The sequence below is a fragment of the Schistocerca serialis genome, chromosome 4, assembly GCF_023864345.2.
Source record: "Schistocerca serialis cubense isolate TAMUIC-IGC-003099 chromosome 4, iqSchSeri2.2, whole genome shotgun sequence".
Classification (NCBI taxonomy): domain Eukaryota; kingdom Metazoa; phylum Arthropoda; class Insecta; order Orthoptera; family Acrididae; genus Schistocerca; species Schistocerca serialis.
Window position 1 is genome coordinate 550,496,481 of NC_064641.1, and position 26,075 is coordinate 550,522,555.

Sequence of the window (26,075 nt, forward strand, 5' to 3'; positions counted from 1 at the left end):
GGAAGGCCCTCATGGACACCCTGATGGAATCCGAGATACAGATGAGTGACGAAGAAATCTACGATGAGGTAAGTGGCCGAACTTCAGTTTTCATTGTGCATATGTAGCAGCCATGGGTCCTACATCGATGTTTCAAAAACTTACTCATTTTAACATTTAACTTACGTTCCTGCTGCAGATCCGGCGAGTACACTTTCTTTTGAGAATTATTTATATGAGAGTCAAGCACGACCGACTTACCTGGAGTTATCTGTGCGGTTACTAGTTCAATTTTTAAATTTATTGCGTGTTTGAGTGCTTACTAGGCACAGTCTTTCGTTGTAACGGCGGTGTAGTGTGAAGTACCGCCGCCTGTATGACGCTTGTATTGGCCCTCGTATCGCTACCGGCTCCTGTTTATTGCGTCGATGCGTAAGTTCGTAGAGTTACTATTTTCCATATTGGCATTCAGTTACTATGGGTTTATTTATCGATTGTCATTTTTTATTAGTAGTCCACTCTTGCTATTTGAATTTAAATATTGTCGTTTTGTCATTTGGAGATAGTAAATGGAGATCTGGACGCTAGAAAAGGGACTGCCAAGTGGAAAAATCATAATATTTCCAAAATATTCTTCTGTTTGTGTTCAGCAGAGGGATGGAAGCAGTGGCAGCAGCCACAAACATCTGCGCCGTGTGTAGGGGTAATGGCACTGGACAGAACATGGCAAGAAAAAGATTTCTTCGCTTTAAGGAGAAACGTTTTGACGTTACCCTCTACGCTCAGGGAACTTCTTCAAAATTTGATGATCGTCTAAACGCACTGATACACAATGATCAACATCAGTGTACTCGAGAACTGGCAAACGTGAGGAGCTGTGACGATTCCATCATCGTGCGACATTTGCATAGAGTGGGAGAGATTCAAAAATCGGGTGAGCGGGTACCGCAGGCTCTATAAGTCAAAATCACGAAACTCTGCGGATGGCCATGTGTGCATCTCTGCTTGCAGGTCATCAACTGGCTGGTGAAGAACACCGACCATTCCCATTCTGTATCACTGCTGGTAACGAGAAATGGTGTCTTTATGCTAATATAAGGAAAAGAAAGCAATGCTTGAACCCAAACAAAGCAGCAGCTCCCCATACGTAGAACTGCACATATCTTTAATCCATAAAAGATAATGTTAGATGCGGTGGAACAGCAACCGTGTGACGTACTCTGAATTGCTTTCCCGAGATGTAACCGTCGCTGATGCATTTATTGTTAACAACTGAGACGCCTTGCAGACGCAGTCCAAGAACAACGACCAGCAAGACTGCGCCAATTGCTGTTACCCCATGATAACTCTAGCTTGCATTCTGCTAGTCGAGGAGTTGCGTTGGGAAGTCATATCGCACCCACCTTATCCACTCGAAAAGTATCCTGACCATCGGCTGAAAATGATTAATAAGCTCGTGGTGCCCTCGATCAGTAATGCTGGAATTCAATACGGTGTTGGCCCACACACAGTCTTGATGATAGCTTCCACTCTCGCAGGCATACTTTCAATCAGGTGCTGGAAGGTTTTTTAGAGAATGGCAGCCCATTCTTTACGGAGTTCTGCACTGAGGAGAGGTATTGATGTCGGTCGGTGAGGCCTGGCACGAAGTCGGCGTTCCAAAACATCTCAAAGGCCCAAGGTGTTCTATAGGATTCAGGTCAGTACTCTGTACAGGCCAGTCAATTAGAGGGATGTTATTGTCGTGTAACGAATTCGCCACAGGCCGTGCATTATGAACAGGTGCTCGATCGCATTGAAAGATGCAGTCGCCATTCCCGAATTGCTCTTCAACAGTGGTAAGCAAGAAGCTGCTTAAAACTTCAATGTAGGCCTGTGCTGTGACAGTGCCACGTGAAACAACAAAGCCCCCTCCATGAAAAACACGAGCACACCATAACTCCACCGCCTCCGAATTTTACTGTTGGCACTACATACGCTGGCAGATGACGTTCACCGGGAATTCGTCATACCCACACTCTGCCATCGGATCGCCACGTTGTGTACTGTGATTCGTCCCTCCACACAACGTTTTTCCACTGTCCAATCGTCCAATGTTTACGCTCCTTACACCAAGTGAGACGTCCTTTGTGATTTTCCGGCATGATGTGTGGCTTACAAGCAGCCGCTCGACCATGAAATACGAGTTTTCTCACCTCCCGCCTTACTGTCGTAGTACTTGCCGTGGATCCTGATGCAGTATGGAATTCCTGTGTGATGGTCTGGATAGATGTTTGCCTATTACACATTACGACCCTCTTCAACTGTCAGCGATCGATGTCAGTCAACAAATGAGGTCGGCCCGTACGTTTTTCTGCCGTACGTGTCCCTTCACGTTTGCACTTCACTATGACATCGGAAACAATATAACCAGGGATGTTTAGGCATGTGGAAAATTCGCGTACAGGCATACGACACAAGTGACACCCAATCGCCTGACCATGTTCGAAGTCCGTGAGTTCTGCGGAGCGCCCCATTCTGCTCTCTCACAATGTCTTACGACTGCTGATGTCGCTGACATGGAGTACTTGGTAGTAGGTGGCAGCACAATGCTCCTAATATGAAAAACGTATGTTTTTGGGGGTGTCCGGTTACTTTTGATCATATACTGTAGAGTCAAAGAATATGGTACACCTGCCTAATATTGTGTAGGGCCCCATCGAGCACGCGGAAGTACTGCAACACGACGTGCCGTAGTCCCGACTAAAGATGGGCAAAACTGTTCTTTTCAGAGATTGGATCAGAACTGTTCACTCCCTGAAATGAATTAGCTCTTTTTCATGACTCACCACTCATTTACAATAGAAAATAAATGGAAGGCACATTGTCCTTTAAACTTGGTTTATTCCAGTACTACACCTGTATTTTGATCTTATTTGATCCTATTTTTAAGTAACACAGATAATGAGTAAGAATTTTGTATTGTTTATTGAAATTTCCACGATATGACAAAGTTTTTGATTATTGATTTATTTTGCACTATCGTGGTTTTTTGGGTGATCGGAAAATGTTGTAACTTGAGATTTACATTAACAATATATTTAGCTATAATGTATTAAAATTTCATTAACCTCATACAAATTCATCGCAAGCCATATATTTTTAAAGTGAACGTTTCCTTCCGAAGACGCCTAAAATCGCAAAATCCGTACCAGAATAAGAAAAAAAAAATATATAAATTTGACTGTAAAACGAAAGTGCTGCATATAGCCTTACGCAGAATAAAACAAGGAAAATATTGGTGTATCACATTTTGCGATACGTTTATCGGTTCGCTCGTAATTAAAGCGTAAATTCGAGTGTCCATAATAAAAATCCTATAGTAAGAGGAGTCATCAGGAACCTAATCTAATCAGTTTAAACAAATAAAAATAAAATAAAAACAATTGATGTATACATAACATAATAATGTAATATACATAGCGGTATTACTACGAAGAACAATATCCAGTAGGGACGAACTCCGATGCAGAGGCGCTGAGTCGAGCGGGTCGAGCCGCGAGCTGTATTACTGCGTGAGCTAAGACCGCAGAGAGCGGAGTGACACCTGAGTCGCTTTGCTCAATGCTCTGGCTAGAGTCGAGACGGTGGGGTGAGCGTTGAGCGGGCGAGTTCCGAGGATGGGGGGAGCGGTGAACTCACCCGCTCCGAAACAAATCGTCTGTTCTCTTGCGAGCAGGTTGTTGCAAGTAGTTCCTATGTTATCCGCTAGGTGGCTCTCTGTCCTGTTGCTCGCATCAACTGCCCAGAGGGCAGGACGTGCGACTGAAACGATCGCCGACAGAGTGCGATGCGAAGTTAAGCTGCGCCAGACACTGCGCGCGGCAGACGACGCACATGGACGGCACGGCATATGTGAAACACAAAATCCAATGGGGCACTGCACAATGCAGGCAGCCAAGGTAGAAGCAGGGCAGAGGCCGGCGCTGGGTGTGTTGTGTGGCGTTCAGTGTGCTCTGACCAGCAAAGGCCCCGCTGATATGCTCCGTCTCTCTCTCTCTCTCTCTCTCTCTCTCTCTCTGCTGTGAGAAACGTTTGGAGCTACCGTTCTTTTTTTCTGAATCACTGATTGTTCACTCCTTTGAAAGATTCAACTCTATGAATTAGTTCAAGAGCGCATCCCCCATCTCTAGTCCCGACTACTGACTGAAATAGTAGAGGAGGGAATTGATACCATGAATCCTGCAGGGCTGTCCATAAATCCGTAAGACTACGAGGGGATGGAGAACTCTTCTGAAGAGCACGTTGCCTGTCAGAGTCATGTATACACGTATCAGGGGTGTCCCAATCACTCCAACTGCACGCGGGCCACGCCATTACAGAGCTTCAACCAGCATGAACAGTCCCCTGGTGACATGCAGGATCCATGGATTCATTAGGTTGTCTCCAAACCAGGACAAGTGCGTACGCTTGATATAGTTTGAAACGAGACTCGCCCGACCAGGCAACATGGTTCTAGTGATCAACAGTCCAATTTCGGTGTCGACGGGCCCAGACGAGGCGTAAAGCTTTGTGTACAAGGGTACTCGAGTTTCATTGAGCGATTCCCACATTGACAATTGTTGATGGCCCAGAATTGCAATCTGCAGCAATATGTGGAAGGGTTGCACTTTTGTTACGTTGAATGATTCTCTTCGGTCGTCGTTGGTTGCCTTCCTGCGGAGGTTTGATGTTTTACCGTATTCCTGAAATTCACGGTACACGCGTGAAACGCTCGTACGGTAAAATCCCCACTTCATCGCTACCTCGGAGATTCTGTGTCCCATCTCTCGGGCGCCAAACTATAATACCACGTTTAACTCATTTAAATCTTGATAACCTGTCACTGTAACGGCAGCAACCAATCTAACACCTGCTTCAGACAGGTGTTGTCTAATACAGGCTTTGCCGACCGAAGTGCCATATATACAGGGTGGTCCATTGATAGTGACCGGCACAAGCATCAAACGAAAAAACTACAAAGAACGGAACTTGTGTAGCTTGAAGGGGGAAACTAGATGGCGCTATAGTTGGCCCGCTAGATGGCGCTGCCATAGGTCAAACGGATATCAACAGAGTTTTTTTTTAAATAGGAACGCCTATTTTTTATTACATATTCGTGTAGTACATAAAGAAATATGAATGTTTTAGTTGCAGCACTTTTTTCGCTTTGTGATAGATGGCGCTGTAATAGTCACTAACGTATAAGTACGTGGTATCACGTAACATTCCGCCAGTGCGGACGGTATTTGCTACGTGATACAGTACCCGTGTTAAAATGGACCGTTTACTAGTTGCGGAAAAGGTTGATATCATGTTGACGTATGGCTATTGTGATCAAAATGTCCAGCGGGAGTGTGCTATATATGCTGCTCGGTATCCTGGACGACATCATCCAAGTGTCCGGACCGTTCGCCGGATAGTTACGTTATTTATGGAAACAGGAAGTGTTCAGCCACATGTGAAACGTCAACCACGACCTGCAACAAATTATGACGCCCAAGTAGGTGTTTTAGCCGCTGTCGCGACTAATCCGCACATCAGTAGCAGACAAATTGCGCGAGAATCGGGAATCTCAAAAACGTCGGTGTTGAGAATGCTACACCAGCATCGACTGCACCCGTACCATATTTCTATGCACCAGAAATTGCATGGCGACGAATCTGAACGCCGTGTATAGTTCTGCCACTGGGAACAAGAGAAATTACGTGACGATGGCAGATTTTTTGCACGCGTTCTGTTTAGCGACGAAGCGTCATTCACTAATAGCGGTAACATAAACCAAAATGTAAACTTTCACGGCCGGAAATATCATGTCCATTATAATTCAAAAATGGTTCAAATGGCTATGAGCACTATGGGACTTAACATCTATGGTCATCAGTCCCCTAGAACTTAGAACTACTTAAACCTAACTAACCTAAGGACATCACACAACACCCAGCCATCAGGAGGCAGAGAAAATCCCTGACCCCGCCGGGAATCGAACCCGGGAACCCGGGCATTATAATTATCCGGGCTGTTATGCCGTGGTCGGTTGATGAATTCTGAGGTGATTCCCAACGTTTCGTCTCCGACTGCGGGAGACATCTTCAAGGGGGTCCGTAGCTTGATGGAAGGTCCAACACACACACTGGCTCGCTACTGGCAGTAGCGAGCCAGTGTGTGTGTTGGACCTTCCATCAAGCTACGGACCCCCTTGAAGATGTCTCCCGCAGTCGGAGACGAAACGTTGGGAATCACCTCAGAATTCATCAACCGACCACGGCATAACAGCCCGGATAATTATAATGGACATGGTAACATAAACCGTCACAATATACGCTATTGGGCAACGGAAAATCCACGATGGCTGCTACAAGTGGAACATCAGCAACCTTGGCTGGTTAATGTATGGTGCAGCATTATGCGAGGATGGATTATTGGCCCCCATTTTATCGATGGCAATCTAAATGGTGTAATGTATGCTGATTTCCTACGTAATGTGCTACCGATGTTACTACAAGATGTTTCACTGCATGACAGAATGGCGATGTACTTCCAACATATTGGATGTCCGGTACATAGCTCGCGTGCGGTTGAAGCGGTATTGAATAGCATATTTCATGACAGGTGGATTGGTCGTCGAAGCCCCATACCATGGCCCGCACATTCACCGGAACTGACGTCCGCGGATTTCTTTCTGTGGGGAAAGTTGAAGGATATTTGCTATCGTGATCCACCGACAACGCCTGACAACATACGTCAGCGCATTGTCAATAGATGTGCGAACAATACGGAAGGCGAACTACTCGTTGTTGAGAGGAATGTCGTTATACGTATTGCCAAATGCATTGAGGTTGACGGACATCAGTGGGGAGGTTCACCGACTTTAATTGTATTCCGTCCACAGCCTCCATCACCGAGAAGGTTACCCTTCGTCCGTACTCATGTCCTACTCGGACCACATGACGTAAGGCAGTGGTCAGGGTAGTCGGCTGCTCTAGTCTAGCTAGTAAATGTAGAAAACTTCAGTGTTAATTCAACGACTTCTAAAACGTATTGCAAACCACTCCGAATGACCGGGAGCGGTCTCATTAAGTCCGCGGCCACCATACCTCGCAGTTTCTTTGGAACGATTGGATGGAGGGCTGCCGGGTTTTGCCCTCTGACATGCCTTGCATACAGATAGAACCTTCCTTATGCGTCTTTCCATTTGTTTAAAGTGGCACAGGTCCTTTAATTTAAGGAAGCATTTCCGTGGTCCGAAGTGACAATAACTTAAGTTTGTGTACCAGATCAACTTATTGGCTAGCTCGTCTGGTATACAAAGGCTCCATATCGTGCTGGTTGCGTTACGGTGCCGGCCGCGGTGGCCGTGCGGTTCTAGGCGCTCCAGTCCGGAGCCGCGCTGCTGCTGCGATCGCAGGTTTGAATCCTGCCTCGGGCATGGGTGTGTGTGATGCCCTTAGGTTAGTTAGGTTTAAGTAGTTCTAAGTTCTAGGGAACTGACGACCACAGCAGTTGAGTCCCATAGTGCTCAGAGCCATTTGAACCATTTTTTTTGCGTTACGGCGGTGGAATAAGATCCCCTTCCTTACAAGGTAGAACATTCGTATTTCGACTTCCTGGCGCTCCTTCCATCGTTCTTTCAGCTGCTTCAATTCCGGATCTTTCTCTTGCTCTCTTCTTACATCCTGTAATGATGCAGTCATGAAGTTCTCTAAGGGGCTCCCCGCAGATAGAATAGACTAAAGTGACTATCCTTCGCATTTTCTCCCTTTTCATCTGGTCCCCCAATCGGCAAACGTGAAAGTGCGCCCGCAATCACATTTGTTTTCCCCGGAACATATGTGATGCTGAAGTCAAATTGCTGGAGGAATAAAACCCACGTGTCAACCTATCGCGTCCCAGTTTTGCCGACAGTAAAAATTCCAATGCTCTGTGGTCTTTAAAGACATGGGTTTTGTGTCCCAGCAGGAAATATTTGAATTTTTTGAAAGGCCACACGGTTGCCAGTGCCTCCAACTCAGTTACTGAGTAATTCCTTTCTCACTTTGTAAGGACCCGGCTCCTAAATGCTATGCTCTTGTTTACTAATGTCCTCTCTTCCATAATTTGTTGGAATATTACTATGCCAGGACCTGTTTTCTCTGCGTCAGTCCACATGCAAAAATCCGGTGTTAGGTGCCTCCACAAGGTTTTTTTTTTTAAGCCAACTGAATTCGTGATCCGCTGCCTCGTCCCATAACCACTGTGTCTTCCTTCTTGTTAAGGCACAAAGCCTTGATGCACCATTCTCTTTCGTTATAATTAACTTCCTACAAAAACTTAAGACGCCCAGGAACCCTCTGAGGTCCTTCGTGGTCTGTGGTCTCGGGAATTGTGCTATATCTTCGAGTTTTCCCGGATTAGGTGCAATAGCTTCACCTGAAATCACGTGGCCAAAAAAATTCACCTTCCTCGTTCGGAAACAATATTTTTCTGAATTAATTGGGACACCATGTTGCCTTCATGTTCCTAGTAGTTCACCAAGGACCTTGTTGTGTTCGTCCCAAGCGAGCTTTACGAAGAGGATATCATCAACATAGGACGTGATGTCGTTCTTCAGACTCTCCGACAAAATTCGCTTCAGCCCCCTGATGAATACTGCAGACTGATAGCAGTGTCGTTCAACTAGGAAAGCCGTGTATTGACGACACGAAGGGTGCAATTTAGTGTGCCAGAAACTTGAACGGAGGTCAATCTACGAAAACACTTTGACACCATGAAATCTTTGCAAGAGATCTTCCAGCTTCTCCGGAAGGTCTTTCTCCGGCAAGATTATCGTGTCGATCTGCCTCGAATCAAACACCCATCTTTCTTTTCAACTACCTGCAATGGGTTATTGTATGTGGACACAATGGTTTCAATGATCCCTTCTTGCAGCATCCACGGTACTTCTGTTTGGACTTTCTCTTTGTATGCGATCGGAATGGGATAAGGTGGGAGGAAGAACTTTTGATGTTCGTTGACACAGAATGCATAATGGAAGTTCTTGTTGGCTCTTGTCTTAGGTAGGTACATTTCAGTGCTGTTCAGTAGCACGATTTGTAGTTCTGCTCTCTCCTCTTCGGTAATATTGTCGATACCACAAACCCTCTCTTGTATCGAATGACGACAGATCTCGTCCTCAGTTTCCTCTAGGTCACAGTGGCAATCCCTTTCATCTCTCATCACTGATTTCGCCTTCACTACATGCCAGTCTTCTGAACCTACGCAGATCTTAAGGCACCTAGCGGGGACTTGCGCCCGTATCGCCCGATCAATGAAATGAAGCATGATTCTTTTATCCTTGTTTAATGAAGTTGTACGACGTCCTAGATCCAGTATTGCATTGTACTCGCTTAGAAAATCGGTTCCGATAATCAACTCGGTTGTCAGTTTTGAGACGATCAGGAAGTTTCTCACCAGCAGGTGTCCTTGACAAAGTAGCTCTAGCCTTGTCTGCATGTTTACTTCAGTTACCTTCCCCATTATTGCTCCTTTTATTCTTAGTCTCTTCACCGATAGTTCCACCCTGTCTTGCAGTCCCTTACATTGTCTATAAGTCTCTTCCGCGATGGCCGAATCTCACTACCACTATCCAGGATTGCTCTAACTTCCTTCCCTCCGGTGGTAACCATAACAATTGGATGCACGTCATCTTGAGTGAACTGTGCTCTTCCTTCCAACAAAGTTTCTTCAATATCGTCGTATCTAATAACATTGATGAGTCCAGAATGAGATTTTCACTCTGCAGTGGAGTGTGCGCTGAGATGAAACTTCCTGGCAGATTAAAACGGTGTGCCGGACCGAGACTCGAAATCGGGAACTTCGCCTTCCCGAGATCGAGTCTCGGTCCGGCACACCGTTTTAATCTGCCAGGAAGTTTCAACATTGATGAGGCTAGGTCCGAATTTAGTTGCCGATGCGTTTTGAGCCTCTTCTGCATACTTAACTAGTCATTGGCGTTGGTTATCATTTCCTTGCGCCCCTCGACCTGGATTCTGTCCCCGAATCACAATTTCCTCGATCGGAGCTATTTTTCCGTATCCTCTGTTGTTCAATTGTGCCCATCTTCTATTGTCATTGAAACCGGTGTCATGGTTTCGCCATCCGTTGTTTTGTGGTCCGTAGCCTTCATTCCTCTTTCCATTCCCGCCTCTCTTGGGTTGTTGTTGTTGTTGTGGTCTTCAGTCCTGAGACTGGTTTGATGCAGCTCTCCATGCTACTCTATCCTGTGCAAGCTTTTTCATCTCCCAGTACCTACTGCAACCTACATCCTTCTGAATCTGCTTAGTGTATTCATCTCTTGGTCTCCCTCTACGATTTTTACCCTCCACGCTGCCCTCCAATACTAAATTGGTGATTCCTTGATGCCTCAGAACATGTCCTACCAACCGATCCCTTCTTCTGGTCAAGTTGTGCCACAAAGTTCTCTTCTCCCCAATCCTATTCAATACTTCCTCATTAGTTATGTGATCTACCCATCTAATCTTCAGCATTCTTCTGTAGCACCACATTTCGAAAGCTTCTATTCTCTTCTTGTCCAAACTATTTATCGTCCATGTTTCACTTCCATACATGGCTACACTCCATACGAATACTTTCAGAAATGACTTCCTGACACTTAAATCAATACTGGATGTTAACAAATTTCTCTTCTTCAGAAACGCTTTCCTTGCCATTGCCAGCCTACATTTTATATCCTCTCTGCTTCGACCATCATCAGTTATTTTGCTCCCCAAATAGCAAAACTCCTTTACTACTTTAAGTGCCTCATTTCCCAATCTAATTCCCTCAGCATCACCCGACTTAATTAGACTACATTCCATTATCCTTGTTTTGCTTTTGTTGATGTTCATCTTATATCCTCCTTTCAAGACACTGTCCATTCCATTCAACTGCTCTTCCAAGTCCTTTGCTGTCTCTGACAGAATTACAATGTCATCGGCGAACCTCAAAGTTTTTATTTCTTCTCCATGAATTTTAATACCTACTCCGAATTTTTCTTTTGTTTCCTTTACTGCTTGCTCAATATACAAATTGAACAACATCGGGGAGAGGCTACAACCCTGTCTTACTCCCTTCCCAACCACTGCTTCCCTTTCATGTCCCTCGACTCTTATAACTGCCATCTGGTTTCTGTACAAATTGTAAATAGCCTTTCGCTCCCTGTATTTTACCCCTGCCACGACCGTGAATGGTTTCCGTAAGGCGTTCAATTCCGTACATTTCCGTTCCTGTTATTGGAGTTATATTGTGAACGCGTCATATAGGCTGCGACGTATCTGTCAGACTTTCCTCTGTGTTCTCTGATATTCTCTGCTCGGAATGCGTAGTCGAATTCGTAAAGTGTGTTACGGGAAGTACTAAGCTCCACATTACAACTGCCACCTAATACTTGTTGATATGCTGACGGAAGTTTGGTGTAACAATGACGAATAATTTCACCGGTAGAGCATGGTACGTCAACATACTGGTTCTTGTCAATCATTGCATCAAGGAACATGACTGCGCTTTTGTAGCCTAAACTCTCGAAATCTTTGCCAACAATCATTTCGTATTTAATGTGCTCTTGCGTCTCCTTGGACCAGTAGATATTTAGGAAGCTGTCCTTGAACTCCTAGTAACCTCTACACGATGCTGATATTCCACGAATTTTCTACGCAACTGATCCTTTCAAGTGTACGCAAATAAAATCCAGCTTGTATTTTAAAGGCCAATTTGGAGATAAAGAGAGGTCAAATTGTGATATCCATGTGCGTGGGTGAGTAAAACTACCCCCATCGCGGAAGATTTCGAATTTCCGTACTTGTAAGAAGTGTTGAAAATCAAATGGCGTTTAATCGACAACTTCCATCTTACTGAAAATATCAGACCTTTGGATGTCCTCGTTCGACGTCCCCATATTTGTGCTCACTCCTCGGCTTGGAGAAAATGCGACGTCATCTCACCATGTTCTCTGGTCGCTGCTAACGGTATGCAGTTATCCGCCCCGTCTGAATTTCTTTCTGGTTCTGTTGCGTTCGCGCTTGGCCGTATTTGAATTTGTTTCTTTAGCGACCCCTCCAGTTTCTTCTCCACATGCGTGTTGATCGCTTCCTGCTGCGATTTGAACAAAAACAGAGACCACATCTCTTCAGTCTCGCTCACTGGAGTGGCAGTTGTTACCTCCGAACCAGTCCCTAATTTGTGAAGCTCAGATTCTAATTTGTCCATGGGCGCTGTCGCATGAAAACACGTGGTTTCACGTATTTTTGTGTCGATGCGCTGCTCCGCGTCATTTTGCCTCTTTTCCACGCTTTCGACCTTTTTACTCAAACTGATCAACGCCTCTCGTCCTTGCAATCCTATGAGTTTACTCGCTTTCGATGCTTCAGGCGCTACTCGTCTTGCGAAACTTGCAACTGTCTTGGCACTCGCTGCCATCTTCTTAGCATCATGTGCAATGTTCAAACCTTTCATTGCTTTGGTGTTTACTTTCCGTAGGTTTTCCTGGAGTTTATTTGCCCAAGACTTGTTTTCCTCTCGCATCTGATTTACCTGACCACCGATATTTCTTATGTCCGTCCTTGTCTCATTAATTTTGTCCTCCATTCATTTTACTCCAGCCTCCATTCCCTTTAGTCTATCCAGTTTCTTCTCCATTCCCATCAAAAATGCCACTAGATTGAAGCCCTCCTCATTTTCCTCAGTATCGTGATCGTCCGAACTCATACATGATTTCTTCGGTGTTGTATCCGCAATACCGCGTTCTGATATCGTCCTGTCTGCTCTGTCCGGATTTCTAATGAGCACTCTGCAAGTACGCAAACTGGCAGCATCACAGAAGTGTCAAGACCTATATCCTGGCAGTGGTTCGCCAATTGCAAACTTGCTGCTCTCGTTTTAGAATCTGGTCTTTAATAAAAATGGCAAGGTACTTTTAATCAGAACACAGGGATAAGTTATGGTCTAAATGAGAATAGATTTATTCATTCTTAGCATCACTAGACAAAAAAATTACTAAAGAACCGTCACACAAACATTTTCATTTGACAAACGCTTTCACTAACATGGGGTCTATGCTGGACAAAGTGATCAGCTGGGGATCGACACACGACACTAACAAAAACACTAATCGCTTTATCTGACTTCATACACGTGGATTCGAGTTATGGCACAAAGCTACACCACCACCAAGCAAAGAAAGAAAACTGTGGTTCGAAAGGACTGAGTGCTGAGAAACATATATTTGAACCCTATGCCGTAGTAGCGAATACTTCACTCTCCTGCTGGTCAAGGCGGCACAGCATGGTGCGTTCGGCAACTAAAATCATGGACGGCCGCAATGTGTTATTAATGGCGCACGCCCGAAAAATGCAAGTACGCGGTCTCGCGTTCAGTTAATTCAGAATGCGGGTACTTCCCTATGAGCCTCTGAAACCCCGGTGGATTCCAGTGTGCAGGTGGACCCGTTTACTGGTCTGCCAAACCAGTTTGACTCCGTGCTACAACTATTCATGACAGAATATGTCAAATGTTTAGACGGCCGACTCAAGACAAATACATACACCCACACATCACTCGTTGTGTGTGTGATGCTGGAATTAGTACCTCTGATGGTTCGGAAGGTGCTCTGTGGGACACCAGCAAAGGACACAAGTCTCACTGTCTAGGCACTGGCCTGCAGTTCTTTACTAACGAAGTGCCAGTACAAGAGTGTTCTTCTCCTTCTGTCTCCTTTCCTCCTCGGCTCGGTAGCAAAAGGCTATTTACATCTTACACTTCCCCCGCTTTAGCACAAACCATTCAAGAGCTGGAGTGTGGCATTCGAATCTCAGAGAGTGCCTATTGCTCTGCATACACTGATTTGACCAATCAGAGACTTTAAAATTAATCGGGAAAAAGAAAAATAAGAGCTTCAGCTTCGCGGCCTCTTTCCCACGCGTTGACGCCGTGTCTTTTGCTAACAACATGACCAGGATGGAACCACAACCCTCCATTAAGGCTTGTTATCTCCCCTATTGCTTCCATTTCGAAGTTTCCAAAGAACGGCCATAAACTCGCTAAAAGCCTCGTGCTTTCACAAATATATTTTGTAACAGAGTCTAGACATCTGGGCTCTAGTACCTGTCCCACAGAAATTCGCAGAACGTTCACAGTTGGCTTGTCGGCTTCTTGCCTAACAAGGGCCCACCTCCGCTTTATTGCCGGTCTACAATGCGCTGGCCACTGCAGCGGAGACTTCTCGGCGCTAGTCGTCTACCTGGACGAGGCTGCCTACCGACCGGTGCCAACCAACGTGTCTGCACAGTGAGACCACGGAACTCGGCCGTCCAGAAATGTTTCCATCCAGGTTCCGCCGAAAAAACGCGCTTCCCACTGTCACTGCTTTCACTGCAGTCGTTTAAATTGGCACTCTATTCGCTTGAACGCAGGTAAAGTTTACCATTATTCCTTCCCTAGAGCACGCAAGCAAGAGCATCATCTACTGCCCACCATTTCACCATGATGTATGAAGTCAAATTGCAATGACGATCACATTCCCTAAGAACGTGAAGTGGCATATCACCGGAACAGAAGTGAGAGTACCCTGCAATCTCTCACCTTCCAGGATCTCACTGTGTCTCTTCCCACTGAAAAAGGTGGTTATTTAGGCTTTTGGGCAGGTGGTCACGTTAATAGGACTGGACAGAGTATTATAAACAACGTCTGAGAACCGCTGGAGGCACGAATAATTCATTTGGGCCACAGTTTGACGACCACTGGTCTAGATGTACTTTTGCTACTTCGTTGTTACCTCCGACGCCACTTAGTGCGCACTCCGCCACAGCCGCCGCTAAATTAGAGTAGCGGGGAATGGGTAACTCCATCAAATTCTGCAGGGACTTGAAATCCAATGGCCTCTAGTAAGATTTGTATCAGCCATCTTGAACTAAGGTCATTCTCGTGTTTAACTGCTTGAAGGCTGTGCCCACCTTTGCTCACCACCAATGAGGCGTTATTGTGCTTCTGCATCTACATCTATACGATACAAGCCATCTTACAGTGTGTGGCGGAGGATATTTCCTGTGGCAGTGACACTTCCCCCTTTTCCTGTTCCAGTCGGGTCTGGTTCACTGAAAGAACGATCGGTGTTAAGCGTCCGGGTGGGCGCGAATCTCCCTAATTTTAAATGACCTTTTCATGAGGTATACGTAAGAAGAGCCAATATACTGTTTAGCTCTTCTAGGAATGTACGGTCTCGGACTTTAACAACAGGTTATAACATAATGCTGAAAGCCTCCCCCGCAGCTTCTGGCACTGGAGTTGGCTGACCATCTCCATGGCGAATTCGCACTAGCTAAAAGAATCCGTAACGAAACGTGCTGCTCTTCTTTGAATCTTCTCTGTTACCTCCGTCAGTTCTACCTTGTACAGATCCCAAACCGGCGAGAATTATTCAAATATTGGTCGCCTGAACTTCTTCCTCCGTTGATGGACTACCTTTCCTGAGCATTCTTTCAGTCTGGCAACTGCCTTATCCACGATTAATTTTATGTGGTCGTTCGACTTCACATTGCTCCGTAGGCTTACTCTCAGATATTTTACAAGAGCACCTGTGGCTGTTCTGCAATTTCGTAATCGTACAGCAAAAGGTATTTCAGTCTATGTTACATCTGCATTTTCCTTTAATTTTCTAGCGTCGCGCCTTCTTTGTATACAGCAACCTCACTCGCGAAAAGGTTCATGAAATTTCTGTCTTATCTACAAGGTCATTTGTGTCTCGTGGACGAACAGAGCGAGCTGGGTTTCAAACAATCGTTTTCGAACCCATACTGGTTCCTACAGAGGAGATGTCACAATACGTGAGCATAAAACATGCTCGAAAATCTACACTAGTCCAATATCAGAGATACAGACCTATGGTTTTGAGCGTTTTTCCGACGACACTTCTTGAGAACGGGAATGACCTATCATTATGAAAGGTTCTCTCCTCAAGACCTACGGACCACTGCTTCTAGTAGAGGGGTAAGTTATTTTGCATACTACGTGTGGAATTGAATCGGTATCTGTTAGGTCCAGTCCAGTGGCCTTTCCTCTGTTAAGCGATTTCGGTTGCTTTTCTATCCCTTGCACATTTCGATATTATCATTGTGTCGTTCGTCCAATGAAAAAAAAGAGGAACTACAATGTAATCTTCCTCTGTGAAACAGTTTTGGAAAAAGCTCTTTAGTAATTTGGCGCCTTCTTGGCGGCGAATCGTGTCGCCAATAAAACTGGTTCGCGGGCCGATTCCGAGAGAGTCTGTTGGCGCGCTCTGCCTTGTGCCTTGACTGCTGTGTTAGCGGTCTTGAATGCTTCCGTTTGAGATGGTGAAGTTGTACCAGGCTCACCGTGGTTTGTTGCCTGTACTGGGGAACGGTGTGCTATGTGTCCATCGGCACACTGAATGTTAGATGTGTCTTGCCGGTATAGCCGCGGTGTATGGGTGTGTTCAAGGACCAAAGTAAAAGGAGTTTGGTGGATTCAGTTTGGATAAACGGGGGCGTTTGCTAAATCCTGTCTTCACAGTTGTCGAGCACTGTCAGTGGAAAGATAACTGGCTCATGTAATCTATTTGTCGTGTGTGCCGCAGTGAATTATGTAAACGGTGAGTATCGATCCGTTACATGTTAAGATTTCTTGCTTTCACCGTGAGATAACTGGTTTAAAGTGGTGCTCTCCCTTAAAGCGTTTTTGTTAAATTTTAATTACAATGGGCTGTTAGGAACTTGCTTCCGTGTAATGTTGTGGCACCCTGTGGGTGCTGCTTGCACAGCGTTATTGCTTTTTAAGAATTTTATGTGTCCTTCTGAAACTATAAAGTAGCAGTGCCAAACCGCGTGCAGCTTTACTTGTCTGTTGTTAATTTAAAGCATATTCTGGCCCTTTTGATTCACGACTGTGCCTGCTCGTGATTTGTTTCAGAACTGAACGACTAACAGTTAGTGTAGCTATTTAAAATTCTAAGTCTGAGCCGTTACTTTTAATTGCTGTACTAGCCAACTTGTTTTAAAGTTTCATTCTCTTATAGATAATTTTTAATGTCATGCTAATCTCTTTATGTCTGGGCAATCTGTGTTTTATCAAGTTTGAGTGATGACATACCAATTGGTTACTTTAAAGTAAGATATGGTTCAGAGGTCAGGTGGCTTTCCTTTTAAGGGGGACCTCACATTAGGTCAGTGGTTTATCGAAGTATTTCGTGTATGGCAATTGTTTTATTTTACGTGTGCTTTTGAAATTCCTGTCAATACTGGTGTAAACTATTGCGTAAAGCTGAACACAGGCAGCTGATGTTGGCGTCCATTGAGGACCTGTAGTTGGTTGCTTCCGCAACTGGAATCACTTATTTGTCGAATTTTCAATTAATACTGTAACAGTTTTAAGTAATAAATTTTTTACTTCAAAGTTCGCTTCCTGTGCGTGGTCTGTTTCAACACCTTACACTACCGAGACAGAGCATTTACTTCTGTGGTCCTTTCCCCATAAATTCTGTGTTTCTATTTATGTGTTTATTCTTCGCACTAAGTACGAGGCCGAAATCATTATTGTACAGTAGAATAAACGATACATTCTGTGAAATGGCGGACCTTTACTTTAAAAGAATCAGAACTCCTATCGGTCTTTTCTCAAATTGGTAGCTAGAGTTTCACTTTCGAAACTGAACATTTCACGCACAGCTCTCCTTACGCTAATTTTGGGTTCGTTTAATCTTTATCTGTGAGGCTTTTGCCACGTTTAAATCATGCAGCAAAGTTCTGTGTACTTTTCTTGCAGCTTCCTAACTGTGGTCGAACCACGGTGGGTCCTTTTCATCCGTCACAATTTTTCTCTGGACATGCTGGTCCAAATCGTATTGTATGAAGCTTTTCAATTTTGTTCACTGATGCTCAACATCGTCAGTGCTAGAGACAACTTTCGTGATGACCTGTCAATCTGAAATCCGTCTCTTGTCACTCTCGCTAAACGGAAATATCTTCCCGCCTTTCTTTGTATTACTATTTACAGCCTTTTTCAGTGATGCTGTAACGACTTTATGATCATTGGTTCCCTGTTCTGCTCTAACTGACACCATACCGACAATGCCTATCCTCACCTGTAGCATAATCTGGAGGTCCGCATAGGCTAAAATCTAGAAGGTGCCGTTCCTCCATATTTAAATTGTGTTTAAATAATCATTCAACTCACTAATTAAAACCTCGTCGGTCATAGTAAACAGTTAGTAGAATTTTTGTCGGTATCTATTATTCATTTATCTTCTTAATGATTCGGTGTTATACATTTATTGTGCTTCTAAGTGTGAACTCTAGTAAGCCAAGCACTTTCCCGGCCACTATATCCATGACTTTCCGTCAAAATAAACCGATGAGAAGCAGGGTGAAAACATCAAAATACAGAAAGCGTGGTCGAAGCAGAAAATTTATGTTAAGGTGTTTGATGACTTAAAAGCTGTATCTTGCTATCTGTATATCCTGAGGACAAAATTTTTATTATTCACTGACGCAGAAATCTGTCTCACGCTAATGTGTGCAGTGTGACTTTCAGTGCTTATGGCCCGAAGAAAGTCTTTATTTCCCACTGACGATGACATTGTTATTAGGCTGTTCTCCAAATACAGACTACTTTTCAAAATCCGTAAACAATAAATGACCTGTTGATTAAATGTGTAGACCGTTATTTCAAAGGCTAAGAGCTTATTTGTTCCGTTGCCACATGAGACCTTAACTATTTGGGGATTGTGCAGAGACATTGCTTTAGACCAAATGGAGGGATCCAGTTCATTTGTTACCATAAAGCTGAGGACCGGACAGCCAGCAAACTATGAGCTCATAAGAAAACAAAATTCACTCATTTGATGCAATCAATTTTTTTCCACTTCAGCTGAGGCTGGTGTTTAAGATTTTCATATGTATCCTTCTGTGAACGTTTTATATATGGAACTACAGCTTTATAGTGACTCGTCATATTCTAATTCGTTAACTTAGTTCCTCCAATTATCTTTGTGACTACTTTGCACTGGTAAGATTTCCACGCCTTTTCTACTGCGTCTAATACAAAATGCGTATGATGCTTGTGTATGAAACGGTGCAATTGCCCCTTAATACTCGCTTCTGGCGGTGTCGATAGGTATGTTCAATCCTTTGGTCCCAGGGCAGAACTCCCACATTGGGAGGGCACATGAACAGGCGAGGAAAACATGCGAAAGCTCTAGTAATGCAACAACACTATTGTTCTACAACACAAAGTAAAAAATAGATACAGCTCATTCTCCACAGTTTCTCTCCAGAACATCCATATTCACGGATTACCGGAAGTGTTCGTACGGCTTTAGCGCTCTTCTTTCATTATTCGTTGTTTTTAACCTTGGTAAAATACCATCGAAGGACTCAGTTGATATGTATCTTAGAACACTGTAAATGGAAATAAAACCCAAGATATCATTACAAAAATTACTGGAAAATTTATGTTAAGTGTTTGTGTAACTTTTCTCTGAAATTGTTAGTGTATGACGATGCTCATGGCCGTGATACGTCTACGAATTAATCACGGTTGATTCAGCTTATTCCTACATCAGGTTAAAATGGATAAAAGTGAATATATCTGTTTTACGGTTCAAGAGTTAATTCATTTAGTACTAGTTTTCGCTAAGGCTTGAAATAAATCTAACCACAAGAATATACAAGGGATAAGGATCTGTCTACAAAGATATACGTGATATCTTAACGCAAAGAAAAAAAAATTAGCTACTCTGAGACTGTGTATCAATTACGTATCCAAACATTTGTTTTATTTTCTTTGCCATTTCGTAGTTTCGTTGTGGTCTACTGCAATTGTTTCATTCATTTGTTAAATGTGCGCCTTTGGAATTACCTCTAGTCTCTTCGCTAATATTATGCAAATATGCGAAACACGATTAATGGCTGTGGTAAAAAAGAAAAAAACACAGACTCGGGAAATAGTCCATAGTTCTGGCTCTGATAGAGCGACCGTGACCTCTCATTATCAGCTGAATGTCAGCACGAAATGCAGTGAAAATCTGCGCCCTGAGATTACGTATTCAGTGGCATTCGTACGAAGCTGTAGCAAACCAGGCTCCAGTGAGAACTGTTGCTACACGTTCTCGATGACATCTGGGAGAAACTTTTCTGAAATTGCCTGAAACATTGAAACTAAGACCTGTGATGCAGGGAGAACCTCTGGTAAGTTGTGCTATTTTTGTTCAATTCTATAGACTTGGTAATCTTACTGTGCATGGAATTATAAAAATAAGAAAATGTAGCTTTTGCCTATTAACGTTAAAGCCTCTGTGAGTTGACGAAGGAAAGAAGTTCATCGATTTGCTTGTACAGTCCTAGTTAGCTCTGAGACTTACTGATATGCAAGCGTTCCTTAAGTGCTAGTGTACCATTTTAAAACTAACGAGTCACCAGCAGTCATCATGGCCTATAACAGGATGGCTACTACACGTATAATATGAAGTAACGCTAGTTTTTCTATGTGTTTGGATTCGTTAATGCGAAGTATCCGGAATACGCAGATAGATCGTTATGTGGCAACTACATAAAGCTGAACACAAGAAAAGAATATCGCATGATTGCTAAACTGCAGTGTAATGACACTTTCTCATAACATAGTAGGCGGTAGGCAGGAATACCAGAAACCTTACTAAATATGCTTTTGAGGTTATTCTAAATTACTTCATGGGAATACCGCTTTTGTTACCGGTTCTGTACATTTAAATATGAAGAAGATGGGACGGATATTGTGGCTTAGCATTTACTTGACAAAACTATATAAGAGATGGTTTCATTTGGACGTAGACAATTTATTTTCTCACCCGTATACAACTAGTCTGGAGGACATGCCACCAATCGAATTGATATCGACAAGAAATCAAACACAACCCTTCATGATGAGACACAGTTAGGGACATACAGTACAGTATTAATTACAGAAATTTAAATTGTGAAATGTGCCTGATTGTTCCACGGCAAGACCACGACGGTCTAGTGCAGAAAGGCAGCAAGATTTTGTGGCCCAGTCCCAGGAAAAACAAAAAAACTCTATCAACGAAATGTGTTAGGAACATTGAGACCAATGATGTCCGTGATAGTTGTCTGAAACCACACTAGAACATCAAACCCTAACGCATCAGAATGTCGTTGCATTTGGAGAGATCATCTCCAGGAGCAAAATTTATTCAAAATCTCGCAGACAGGACAAAGTTGTATGAAAGTGCACCAAGCAAGATCGTGAGAACCATTTGACGTCGTAAGTCATACAATTGAATGTTGTACCGGTATGGTGTCGAGAAACACAGTAACTGTTTTGTCAAAAATGAAAACCTCCTCTTTGCGAGATTAATGTTTCAAAGGACGCTATACTCTCATACTAGCTTGGTTAGGTGATCTGTGTTTATCGCTCTTGGCTCCCCAACCTGATTTGTTGATACCTTATAGAATGTGGCGAAGGACACTTCTGGTACTATCCACCTTTCTTATTCCATTCACGATTGGGGCACACAAGAATGCCGATCCCATTATTTATTCAAACTGTGGCGTTCGCTGTGTTATTCAGTGGTTTGGTATTTAACTAATTTGAAAATGAAAATGATAATCTTATTTCATTACATTGAGTAATTACTAAAAAAAAATTTTCTCACGGCTAAAGATTTGGTCAAGTTGCTAAAGAAATCCAAGTTAACGTTGTGTTAAAGTGTTGTCTGTAAGCTGTGTAAGTGTCACTACATCGCAGTTCACACAACAGATTCTGCACAACTATTAATTACGATGGAAACAGTTATCTTCAGCAAAATGATCATTAAAACCACCGAATATCAGCCGCGCACAACACTGACGTATGTTAGCTGAAACAATATTCTTCGCAACTCGTGCGCAATTAATTGCAGCTCCACACATCAGCAAGAAAAAGTTTGTTACATGGATCGTGCTATGAGCAATGTTTTTAAAGAACCAATCTGATTCGAACTATTTTTATTAAAATAAGTTCGGGACCGCCGTTGCACTTTTATTTTCACACGTTTTTATTACCTTCGGCATTTACGTCTGCAGAGTTGCGTAATTTGAATTTGCCGCTGGGATAATTGTTAAGATGGCGGCAGACAATTGATAGAGACTTTCTGTTGTTAGATCAACTTTCCTTTTACCAGGATAAGTATTTGAAATGCTTATTAAACTTTACTTTCATGTTGTGCACTATTTAGACTAATTTTCATCAAGAAAACCTGTGATTTTTTCCTAAGAAACACAGATAAAAACGCGATACGAATTGCTATTATCAATGGCTGCGCACCTTGCTGCGGAAAGAAATAATTAACAGAGATAATGCTAATTGAGGGAGGAATTAAAGTTACAAATAATTATTCACTCATATTTATAGTAATACTGAACTCTATTCTCAAGTAATAATTAACAAATAATTATATTTCTTAACAGACGTCAGTTTCATATGCGTCTTGCGTCCGCAACCTACAAAAGCCAACCATCAAAAGGTAAAAACAAAGGACGACAAAAGCAAATTATAAAAGGAATTTGCAATTATCATTGTCTTTGTATGATACACATCGATATGTCCAATTACATCATACAATATAATATAAATAATTAATATTTATCATCCTTTTCTTTTACTGTTTTTTCATATGTCGGACGGATAATGCTTACAACTGTTAGAGGCATAAATTCCTCTCGTCGCACTGTAGCTACAATTTATATCGTGGATGTTACAAAATACTATGATTTTCCCACTAAGGTCATATCGGATAATGCATGAGAAGGGAAACAATATTAGGTTGATGCATAAGTTCGTAGCGGCTTTTGATCTGCGTGTTGGTATTCCGGTAGCCAGGGGCTTATTTATTGATTTTCATTTTTTATATGTAGTTCACTGATGCTATTTGGGATTAAATACAATTATTTTTTCATTTTAAGAATGAGTGGAGCTGTGGGAGCTAGAAAATTGAGTGCCAAGTGGAGAAATCGGAACATTTCCAACATATTCCTTTAGTTGAATTCAGTAGGGGGAGACATTTGTGCTGTATATGAGTATAATGCCACTGGATAGAACGCGGCAAAGAAAATGGTTTTCTCGTTTTAAGTAGGTTCGTTTTGACATTAGTGACTCTCTATGTTCACGAAGACATTTAGAGTTTGATGAAGATAATTTAAAAGCATTAATCTGCAATTATCAACGTCAACGTATTCGAGAACCGGCAAATGTGATTAACTGTGATCAGTCCACCATCGTCCGACAGTTGCATCAGTGGGGAAGGTTCATAAATGGAGTGTGCGGGTACTGCACCCTAAAATCCAAAATCCCAAAAACCAGCGTGTGGCCACGTGTGCAACTCTCCTTGCTAGTCATCAACTGGCTCGTGAACAACAGCGACCATTAATGTCCTGCATTGTTGTTGGTGATGAGAAATGGTTTTTTATGCTGACATAAGGAAAAGAAAGGAATGGTTGAGCCCAAACAAAGAAGCAACTGCTCGTACAAACAAATGAGCGCATCTACAAAAGATAATGTAATGCATCTAGTGGAACAGCGACTGTGTGGTGAGCTACGAATTGCTTCCTCGAGGTGTAAACATCACTGCTAACATCTATTGCTAGCAACTGAAACATCTTGAAGATGAAGTCCAAGAACAACGACCAGGAACACTGAGTGACGTGAAGCTATTCCACGATGACATCAGGTCGCATTCTGCTAGACTGGCATAAACACTGTACAGGATCTGGGTGGGAAGTTATTCCGCACCCATCTTGTTCACCCGACATTGCGCCCTCAGGTTTTCACATTTTTCGTTCTCTACCAAACAACTTTCAAGGAACTTCCTTCCCAGATGAAAATTCACCCCGAAAGTGGCTTGATGAGTTCTTCGCTTCAAACTCATGTGATTTCTTTATCGTGAAATCGAATAGTTACCCCAGTGTTGGCAGACTTTTGTAAATAGTGAAGAAGAATATATTACTGATGACTAATGTCACTGTTATGTGTACCTGTTCTTTATTAAAGTTGTGGAGAAATTCTACAAACTTATGCACCAACGCAATACGATACCTCACTCTCCTTAGAGAGCACGCGTTCGAAATTTTAACTTTAATTCTGTCTCTAATGCATACCGCCTCTCTTTTAGCGTCTGCTTGAATACTTAAGTGCGCCTTTCCACTACAATCTCATAGTTACTAAACGACCTAGCGACGAAAAGCGTCCCGCTTTGTTGAGCCATTACTCCCTCTTCTATTAATGACACCTCGTAAGGACCCAACACCGGCGAACTAAAGAATACGTCGAAATATTGGTTTGTAAGCCACCTCTTTCATGGATGGATAAAAAAAGTCTATAGGAACCTTTGAAATTATCTTACCTTGGTCTCTGCTTTTTCAGTAGTTCTATGTGATCGTTCTACTTTAGGTCTTTCAGCGTGCTGAAAATGAGGTATTTTATTATTATTCCTGTTGTTATTATTGTTTTCAGAGATTCCTTGTCAATAGAGTTTCGAACAAAGAATGTTCTTTTGCCCTATTTATTACTTTCAGCTCGGTTTCCTGAGTATCTGCAGGATTTTCTGTGTCGAAGTCAAATCGGATTACATCAGTTAGCTCGCCGATAACTATTGACCTCTCACGCTAATCTGAGCGGTCTGATTACGACTGTGGATATAACCTCATGTGGTGAGAGAGTGGGAACACGTAATCCAACCACATTGTTATACGTGGTCGTTTTTGTGGTGCACCTACTATGTTGTGGGGAGGCATAATGTTACATGGGCGAACTGATTTCCGAACATTTTATAACGGTACAGTCACCAGTCAACGCTATTGTGAGACCACTCCTTGCCCGTTCATTGTTATGGATGACAACGCGTGACAGCGTCGAACAGTGCCGGTGGAGGAGCCCTTGCGACGACAGAACGTTCTGTAAATGGACTGGACTGCCCGTTCCCCCGACTTACATTCCGTTGAACACATGTTGGATGCATTCGGGACATCTGTTATATTCCGTCCACATGAAACAACGATCATCCAGCAGTTGTCAAACGCGCTGTTGTGGGAATGGAGGCCACACCCAGAAGAATGCCTTACCAACACTGATGCAAGCATGGGTGCACTTTGCACTGCCCTCCGTGGTCGTCACACTCTCTGTTAAGAACCAAGTCACGCCATTTGTAATATCCAGGGACCCACCACAAACCGCGATGACTTACGTGTAATTGTTATGTTTGAATAAAAGCGTTATTTCTGTTTCTCTCATTATGTTTTTCTTCCACTGTCTTCCATACTATACCAGCGGAGTTCTTTCTATGAGTGGTCCACGTTTCATCGATCTATGTTACGTGGCGGTGACATATCATATACAAGCTACTTTCGTCCATACATTTTACACACACCAGTGTCTAAAGTATATACAAACTTATTTGGTTGTAAGATTAAAACGCCTTACAGAAAGGAGAACATATCCTCTTACTTTAGGTTTTATATGTCAATACTTCATATCTAGAGTGAATATAGCCGTCTAACGATTATTCTACGCACACATTGGCCAGCTCATGCTTTGCGTTTTAGAATCGATAAGCACAAAGCAATTCTGTACAAGCACCAGCATGATACGTCTGTAATTTAGACTTATTGGATATAATGGAGCACACATTTGGTCTAAGGCGCTTATGCTTTAAGCTTTAAACACTTATGACATTATAATTTTATTTCACTGCAACATTTTAAACCACAATTTACAATATACATTGACTGCAAAAGAAACCAATACGGCCGGCTGAAGTGGCCTTGCGGTTTTAGGCTCTGCAGTCTGGAACTGCGAAACCGCTACGGTCGCAGGTTCGAATCCTGCCTCGGGCATGGATGTGTATGATGTCCTTAGGTTAGTTAGGTTTAACTAGTTCTAAGTTCTAGGGGACTAATGACCTCAGAAGTTGAGTCCCATAGTGCTCAGAGCCATTTCTGAAACCACTACGCAAAAATTATTAACATCGGGAATGCATTTGTCTAGGCACCGTATTTAAGTGATTATGAATGAAGATTAATGTAAGG

General features: G+C 43.1%; 1 protein-coding gene across 3 annotated transcripts in view; it reads left to right on the top strand.

Moving 5' to 3' along the window:
- The first annotated feature begins 20,057 nt into the window (after positions 1-20,057).
- LOC126475277 (cytochrome P450 4e3-like) overlaps positions 20,058-26,075 on the top strand; it is a 95,527-nt gene continuing 89,509 nt past the window's right edge. For all 3 annotated transcript variants that reach the window (XM_050103031.1, XM_050103033.1, XM_050103032.1), the window contains exon 1: positions 20,058-20,207. The gene's annotated coding sequence lies outside the window, so the exon portion shown is untranslated. The remainder of the gene's footprint in view (positions 20,208-26,075) is intronic.